Raw genomic sequence first — 9,399 nt, 5'->3', positions numbered from 1 at the left:
AAGGCTAGCACAAGCTTCAGTCAGTCCGCTCTTGGCGGACTGAACCTTCTGGACCACCACACTCATAATGATGCGGTGCTCCTCGTCGATGCAGGTGCCTTTGAGCGCCTCCAACAGATTGTCCGGCGCCTCCGGTTGGACGGGGGTCACTGGCACGATGGGCTTGCTCCTCTTGGAAGGAGGTCGCCCACCGGACTCTGGAACCCTTGAAGGTTCCGGAGCGGTGTCCAGCCTAGGGCTGGACTTGGAGCCCTAGGGGGTTTTATCCCCTTTACTCCTGGAGTCCGGGAGGTCGCCTTGCGGCGCCTCCAGGACCACCTCCTCCTGGCTTGGAACCTGTTGGGACAATACTTCGGCGTCATCTGTAGGACGGGGGGAGGTGGCCGTCGGAAGCGAATTCACATTCGACGAGTCCAGTGAACCGCTCGACGACGCGTCGAGCCGGTCTTTGGGTGGGCTGCATAATCATATTCGACATAAGGGAAAGCTGTGCAATAAAGGAATTACTATGAATTACTATGGTATTTGGATACTTACGATTTCGCCAGGGGCTTGGCCCTGAGCGGCCACTCCTCTCCGCCGTCATCGGCGTCGGTGGAGTAGTCCGGAGGAAGGGTTTTCCCCTTCTTGGACCCTTCAGCCTCCTCAGTGAGGGCGGCCTTCCTTTTCTTCTCTCTCCCTGCTGGAGGGGGAGAGGTCTCTTCTTCCTCCTCCTCGTCTTCACGGGAGGAATGCGCCTTGGAGCCGTCGGATGATGAACCCGACACCTCCTGGCGTCGGGCACTTTTTCGAGTCCCCGTGGCCCTCTTCGTGGCCTTCTTCTCCAGCACTACATAGGGTGCCAGAACCAGCAGCTTCGCCAAGCGGGCATCGGCTGGGTCTTCGGGCTAAGGAGCCAGACAGTTGATTTGTCCGGACTTCGCCTACCAAACCTGTCAAAGGTAAGGGAGCTTAGATCCCGCATAGAGTTAAACTATGAAAAACTAATACCCGGTAAAAGGTACAAACAACTTACCACACTAGCGTGACGCTGCACACTGAATTCGCGATCCTCGGTAGCGGACGCGGGAGCCTCGACGCCCGTGAAAAGCACCTTCCAGACATCTTCGTACATCGTGTCAAAGAGCCTGCTTAGAGTTCGGTGCTGCGCCGGGTTGAACTCCCACAGATTGAAGGCCCGTTGTTGACACGGGAGGATCCGGCAGATGAGCATGACCTGGACTACGTTGACAAGCTTGAGCTGCTTGTCCACCAGGGTTTGGATGCATGTTTGCAGTCCAGTCATCTCTCCTTTGCTGCCCCACGACAGGCCTGTCTCTTTTCAGGACGTGAGCCGCGTTGGGGGTCCGGACCGGAACTCGGGGGCTGCGACCCACTCAGGGTCACGTGGCTCGGTGATGTAAAACCACCCTGATTGCCACCCCTTCAGGGTCTCCAAAAAGGAGCCCTCGAGCCATAAGACGTTGGGCATCTTGCCCACCATGGCGCCTCCACACTCCGCCTGGTTGCCGCGCACCACCTTCGGCTCGACATTGAAAGTCTTGAGCCATAGGCCGAAATGGGGGCGGATGCAGAGGAAAGCCTCGCACACGACGATAAATGCCGAGATGTTGAGGATGAAATTCGGGGCCAGATCATGGAAATCCAGGCGGTAGTAGAACATGAGTCCCTGGACGAATGGGTGGATAGGAAAGCCCAGTCCGCGGAGGAAGTGGGGAAGGAACACTACCCTGTCATGAGGCCTTAGGGTGGCGAGGAGCTGCCCCTCTTCGAGAAGCCGGTACGCGATGTCGTTAGACAAGTATCCGGCCTTCCTCAGTTTTTTGATGTGACCCTCCATGACGGAGGAGACCATCCACTTGCCTCCTGCTCCGGACATGGCTGGAGAAGGTTGAGGTGGGGAGTGCGGACTTGGGCGCTGGAGCTCGAGTGCGCGAAAGTGGATAGGCAAAGGAGGAAGAAGGCGTAGGTGAAAAGGTGGATCCTTATCCCCTTATATGGGTGGACGCAACTACGTGTCCCCACCAGCCTAGTAAAACTCGCTTATGTCCAAGCGCCGTAATCAATGGCGCGGTTGGGTTACCCACGCCCGTATTGATGAGAATCCCGGAATAAGGGGACACGGTCTCTGCTTTAACAAGACGTGCCAAGGAAACCGCCTCGCATGACGCGCTGAGGTGGGATAATAAAACGGTTCGAATAAAGGCTTGGCCGTGGTGCGTCACACTACGGAATACGTCAGCAGATTAGATTTGTGTAAATATTATTCTATCTATGGCAATATGTGGAAACTTATTTTGCAGAGCCGGACACTATCTTTGTGTTCAAACTCTTCTATGAAGTACTTGGAGGAGGAACCCGCCTTGCAATGCCGAAGACAATCTGCGCGCCGGACTCGTCGTCATTGAAGCCTAGTTCAGGGGCTACTGAGGGAGTCCTGGATTAGGGGGTGTCCGGATGGCCGGACTATACCTTCAGCCGGACTCCTGGACTATGAAGATACAAGATTGAAGACTTCGTCCCGTATCCGGAAGGGACTTTCCTTGGCGTGGAAGGCAAGCTTGGCGATACGGATACGTAGATCTCCTACCATTGTAACCGACTTTGTGTAACCCTAATCTTCTCCGGTGTCTATATAAACCGGAGGGTTTTAGTCCGTAGGACAACATATAGAACAACAATCATACCATAGGCTAGCTTCTAGGGTTTAGCCTCTCTGATCTCGTGGTAGATCTACTCTTGTACTACCCATATCATCAATATTAATCAAGCAGGACGTAGGGTTTTACCTCCATCAAGAGGGCCCGAACCTGGGTAAAACTTCGTGTCCCTTGCCTCCTATTATCATCCCGCCTAGACGCACAGTTCGGAACCCCCTACCCGAGATCCGCCGGTTTTGACACCGACAATGATCTTTACCCAGCTTCTCATAGGGATTATGCTAAAAAAATATTATGTTCATATTGCATAGAACACCAACAAATATTGCATAGAACTGAACAAAGATGTTTTTTATCATCTTTCCAATTGTACTATCAATTGGTTTCAAATTTCATATGGAGAGTGATCTTGACTATTCATACAAGCTTTTTTTTTGCTTCATCATGATAACTCTAACATTGCTATGGTTTTGATTCTTGAACAAATTTCAATGCCTTCAAAGGTATCTATACCCTTTATAATATTTTGTTGTAATTGTGGGGTTCATGGTAGAATATCCATTCAGTTCCCTGAATATTTTAGACTACGAGTAGATCAATTGCACTTTCTGTGGTTGAGTTTGCGCATATTTTAAAACAACTATTAACACCGTGCAGGTGCAGTCTCTAACTATGACTCTTTTCATGGATAACAAGGTTTGATCAATGATAGAGCTATTGCTGAAGGACTTGGAAATAAACAACAATGTAAAAGGGCCCCTTCGCAACCGGCTCGACCTCAAACATACGCACGCGCTCAACCACCGGTGCGGCGTGCCGCTGCGACTTCCGCCTGCTAGTATTAATGAAACATCTTAGGAAATAATAAAGTGTTTTGCTCCATTTTCCCTACCAATATTGAAAAAGGGAATGCATTGTAAGAAAACATGGGAAAAAACTCCGCTCGAGGTTGTATCTCTAGTTCTCTGTTGTCAATGTTTTTTATTAGAGAAACACCTCACTGGATAGCCCCATTATGTAAATCATTTTTTAACCGAGAAGATCAAAATTTCAAATTTGGTAGGCAGAAAAGGGAATACTTGCAAGGGTCATACCTAGAAGCACTAGATCTCACCCGCAAAGCTAACATTAGTACAATTTGCAGATAGTATGTATTGTCAGGAGTAAGAAATATAAAAAGGAGTGATAGGATACCAAATATTATGAATCATAATCCAACTTAAGAAGGCATACTAAGATTAGTTAGTCATACCTTCAATCTACCACAATCATCACTATTTTGAAGATTGTCACATTGAATGTTGAGTTAATAAAGACAACAAAGTAACCATGTGTGATATGGACTCAATGGACATGAGCATGTATAATCCACAACAAAAGCGCAATATTCCACCAATGATATATAGGGGCAGAGGCTAATTTTGTTACTTTCTTACTGTTCAATTTTGAATGCATAATCCACACAACACTAATTTAAATATAATCTATCGAAGCATGAACCAGGGAGCCCTATCAACAACTTAATCTACAATCCTTTGTACCCATTAATTCAACATCACCAAGTTTGAGAAGTACATATCTTTTACAGAAGAAAAATCAACACTTTCCAAATAAACCAATAAACTAAGTAGTAACCTATGTAGTTAAAGGATAAAAATGAGAAATCCTAACATGGGGCAGCTGTTGGACGGGGGTGAGGTGGAGCTACGTGTCGTGCAACCACAGGGATGGGCCGTGTCCGCCATAGAGATGCAAGAAGTACCAGCGTTGAGTGGCGGCGGTGATGGGGCAAGGTGCAGTGGTGCAACGGCTAGTCGAGGAGACGTGTCGTCTTGGGTCATACAAAGAGCACTGCCAGTAGGTGCGTCACTCAACTATAGCACTGGCTCCTGCCAGGACCTCTAACAACGTTCCTCAATGACTCCTTGCCCATGGCACTATGAGAAGCGAGCCACGGGAGGTGTCGACACCACTCGCCTACTCCTCCTCAGCCACCCTCAATTGCAAGTCCATGCTCGCTGGAACCTCCACCAGGCGAGGATGACTGAATGGAGGTTATGAGGGACGACATGGTGAGAATGGCACTACTAGGGAAAACCCTAGCAGTGGCGCTGGTTTTGTGCTCACTAGTAGCGCGGGTAGGCGCGCTACTAATAAGGCGCTACAGCTATTGCTTAGCAGTAATGCATGCCCGCACGCGCTACTGCTAGGACAAATAGCTGCAGCGTTTTTTCACTCCCACGCTACTGCTAATGTAACTACTGGTAGCGTGTTTTCTCTCCATCGCTACTAGTATTCTTTTATTTTTTTTATTTTTAGTGTATTTATGCGCCATCGTACAAATATTGGTACAATATCAGTTATGAGGTTTACATCATTATGTCCATAACAGTGTGTCAAATGAAGGTGGATTAGGTTCAAGTGGAGGCAATATGTGGTGCATGTCAAAAGTATACTACTAATCCAAAGTTGATCTAGTTTGGACTAGTAGTACTTTCGATGTGCACCACATGTTGCCTCCACTTGAATCTAATCCGCCAGCACAAGCTATTTAATGATCATCATAGTCATTACCACCAATAGTATTTATTTAATCACCACTAACACTAGCTAATAATAATCATCATAGTCATTACCACCAACACTAGCTATTTTATCATCATAGTAATAGTGTAGCACATCATCATCCTCAAACTCATTTCTAGCTAGCTAATCACTCCTGGTGCTCTCTCTTAGGTAAAATAACATAAAACATGTGTAGCTCTCCTCCTTGATCAATTTGGAGCATGCAGATGAACCTGTCTCCTAATCGTGGGTAGCGCATCTGTTTGCTGCCCCCTAGTACTTCTCTGCGCTTCTCCATCACACATTTGGTCCAGTCTTGCACTATTAAGCATCCGTCACTAATCTTGAATGCACTAAAGTAATCTGTAGGATATCTTGGCCGTAAGCTAATAATACTCATGATACCTTTAGTCTCGATCCCATAAGGCACAACATTCATCGGGAGTCCCTGTTGAAGAACATCGTATAGTAACATACTTACCAATGAAGTTTAGCTTCAAAAATAATGTATGGAAAAGATGCACTGAGGACAAATAGTAAAAATCTTACCATCCTTCCTAAATAGATGTGACCGTAGTTCATTACGAACACTATTGGTCGCACGTTTTCAGTACTAACATTTCTAAGTGCAGGAAGAAAATTTGTCTTGATAGTATCAAGATCCTCAAGCCATGAAATATAATGACTTAGCTCCTCGCAGTTTAGTTCAGCCCCGGGACAGTAGTAGGTCCTGTCTACCAAGCGCCGGACATGTTTGCTTGCAGCGAAATAAGCTGACAATATAAATTAGTTGTCAACTATTTTTGAATAAACAATATCAAAGACATAAATATGGTTGAGAAACTTACATAATGGTATAACTGGAGGCGTCTGCACATCGACCCAGATGTCGGTATTATCTTCAATATCATCTTCCGGACGAATATCAAAGGTGATAACCATATCAGGCTCAAATGCATAAGTCTTGCATAGTGCTCGCCATGTTTTGCATCCAAAATAGGTGTAGTGTCTGAATTGTATAATTTTGCATGAAAAATATAATCATGCTCGATCTTCAAGTAAACTTTCTTTTCCTCCATAGTACGGCTGAAACCTATCTTATCCAATACAAAAACTCTTGCATGGCAGGGTATACGCTAGTAGAATAGTAAAAAAAGACTTGTCATGCTTAATGTCATGCTTAAATTATAAGTTGAAGCAAATGTCATGCTTAATTATGAAAAAAGACTTGTCGTTGTGACTTACTGTATCCACTTCGAAGTTCTCGTCCAGCTTGATGCTGAAGCGCCTATCATCATCTAGGAAGATTTCTTCGCACAGGCCGCGCTCGTCTTCGCAGTATTTGCAAATACCGAAATCCTTTTCGTCGTTAGACATTTCCTATGTTCATAGTTAAAACATTAATTGAAAATCGATCGAAGACAACTACCAGGATACTCAACACACAAATCCGGGGCACTCGATATTTCCTACATATTCTGGCACAAGTCATGCCAAAATTCACGGAAAAATCCGGCATGACTTTTGCTAAAATAGGACATATCGAGCGCCCAAAATTTGCCGAAACGGAAATGAATCAACACTCCGGCAAAACGTAGGCCACTCGGAGGTGTAACCTGCAAACATGACCAGCCACATGGGCAAGCACATATCCTATTTGAGCAACACAAGATATACATTTCAAAATATCTTATAGGACTCAAATTAGCATGCATTCAATAAGCAAAAGTAAATCATCTCATGCGTCTGTACATCATCGAATATTATCACTAATACATCCCGAACAGTGTCATACATATAACATCACTAATACAACTAAAACCCTAGCACACGACGGGTATCGGCGCGGGCGGTGGACACCCACAAAGAAGGAACCATCACGGGATCATAGCTCCAGTGAGATCCCTGGAGAACATGTGCTCCAACACAAACAAGTAGCGACGGATGTGCACGTCCTTCTCACTGACACGGTGACGCACCACCTCCGCGGGGTCCTCGAGCCTCTGGACCCTCACTGGCCCACACGACCGCCACCAAAGAAGGTTCGGGTCAACGACAGGCTGGCTCCTCACCAACTTGCGCCCCCCGGTAGGTAGCGCCTCCCAGTACCACCCCGGCGGAGCCCAGTCCCGGACATGGCCCATCTGGTCAAGCAGGTGTCGTCCTCCGCCGACTTGACGACGAGGATGCGGGATAGGCATCGTCCACGTCGATGCAGGAAGAATTGCTTTAACTAAAAAAAATAGCAACAAGTTCTTACTAACTAGTTCTATTAATTCAACTAGTTCCTATTAAAAATAAACTTACTATAAATAAAAATAAACTAGTACCTAATTAGTACCTAGTTCTTACTAACTAATTAGTACCTAGGAACTACTGCCCTAATTACCATCTAATTTGATGAAGCTAGGGGTGGGAAGTGGTAGCGGATATTCCAATTATCCAACTATAAAGTGAAATAAGTGGTCAAATTTTACTTGTTTTATGATTCATCTTAGAAATTTGATTCGTTTCCACCCTTACATGAACCCTAACTCATTTGAGCCGCATTCGCATCTGATTCGTTTCCACCCTTACATGAACCCTAACTAATTTGATGCAACTAAAATATAAAGAAACCCTAGGCAGAGGTAGGGGAGAGGGAGGAGCAGGCGTGCTCACCTCGGGTGCCTGCGACGAGGGAGGGGCAGGCGGCGTCGAGGTCGGGGTCGGGGCTCGGGCGCGCGGCGGATGGTGGCGTCGAGGTCGGGGTCGGGGGCGGCGTTGAGGTCGGGGCGGGGGCGGCGTTGAATCTGGGGTCGGGGGCGGCGTAGAGGGTATGCGAGAGCGCGCGGCGGCCGATGGGCGACAGCGGCGGCGAGAGTGGAGAGCTGAATTTGGGGGAAGTGGCCGTGGGGAAGGACGAATCCCGTGGTTAAGTCAGAAGTAGCAGTAGCGCGTTCCAGAAAGCGCGCTACTGCTACGTTAGCTACAGCGCGTTCTGGGATACACGCTACTCCTACTCCTTTCTCTTTTCCCCCCTTTTTCATTTAGTTTTCTTCACATTTTATTTTTTCCTTTCACCTTATTCTATTTTTTTCATTTTCAATTACCTTTTTATTTGCTTTCCATTTAATTTTATATCCTTTAGCAGTAGCGAGTTTAGATTAAAACGCGCTGCTACAAAGAAAGTAGCGGTAGCGCGGTTCGATATAGGTCGCTACTACTATGTGTAGCCTATCGGCTAAGCCGTCGGAATTTTAGTAGTAACGTGTTTAGAACAAGACGCGCTACTGCTAAAACTTTATCTGCAGCGCGGTTTGCACAGGCATGCTACTGCTACTTAGCACCAGCGTGCTTTTTTGATCCACGCTACTGCTAAAGTTCTGTGTATAAGGTTTTTCCTAGTAGTGTGGTAGTGCGTAGGGAGCGAAGAGGCAGGTGGAGAGAGACCGAGCCGGATGTGAATTGGGGATGAAGACCTTGGGAGAAGGAAGCCTCTGTCGTTGGTCAAGTAGTGAGAAGATAAGGTGGTGGGTGGTGGGACCTGTGCAATTTCCAGAGCTCCATAGAGATCTTAGGAAATATCTAGTGGCCGGCCAAACTATCACCATCACATAAATCCCACAATAACCTCATGGGAGTAATGTTTTGGCTTTGGCTATAATTCCGCCTTACAACATTGTGACACTTGTATCATGTCATCACGACCTTGTATCACACTTCCTATTCTATTTTTAGATCACATGTGTCGCGGCGCATGTTTGGGTCTTCGCAACCTTGCATCGAACTTCTTTCGGTAACTCGATCTTGGGCCTGAGTTTAAGCCCGGTGACAGACTCCTTTCTACAAAGAAAAATTACATCAAGATTAAAGCAACTACCTTTATTTCATGTTCGTTTACTCATGAGTATAGGACCTCCAATACGGAGGCCCATAATCTCGCAAAGCATGCGTTATCTTTAGGGTTTGGCCGACACACTTGGCTAGGACAACCCGGCGATCTTCTTTTTGTACCTATGAACATTATGATTCAGTAATAAAGCTTTGTGAGATTCTCAAAAAAAAAAAAGTTACACCAGGTAGTTTTTTTCCCGATAAATGAAATGCAACTAGTTGAAAACAAGGTGAATCGATGTCACACACACACACAGACACGGTCAATCACCTAACCAAAAAATAACCTCGGTCAATT

This window comes from Triticum dicoccoides, chromosome 5A (assembly GCF_002162155.2).
Source record: "Triticum dicoccoides isolate Atlit2015 ecotype Zavitan chromosome 5A, WEW_v2.0, whole genome shotgun sequence".
In the NCBI taxonomy this organism is placed as follows: domain Eukaryota; kingdom Viridiplantae; phylum Streptophyta; class Magnoliopsida; order Poales; family Poaceae; genus Triticum; species Triticum dicoccoides.
The sequence above is the reverse complement of the archived record's forward strand: the minus strand, read 5'-3'. Positions refer to the sequence as shown.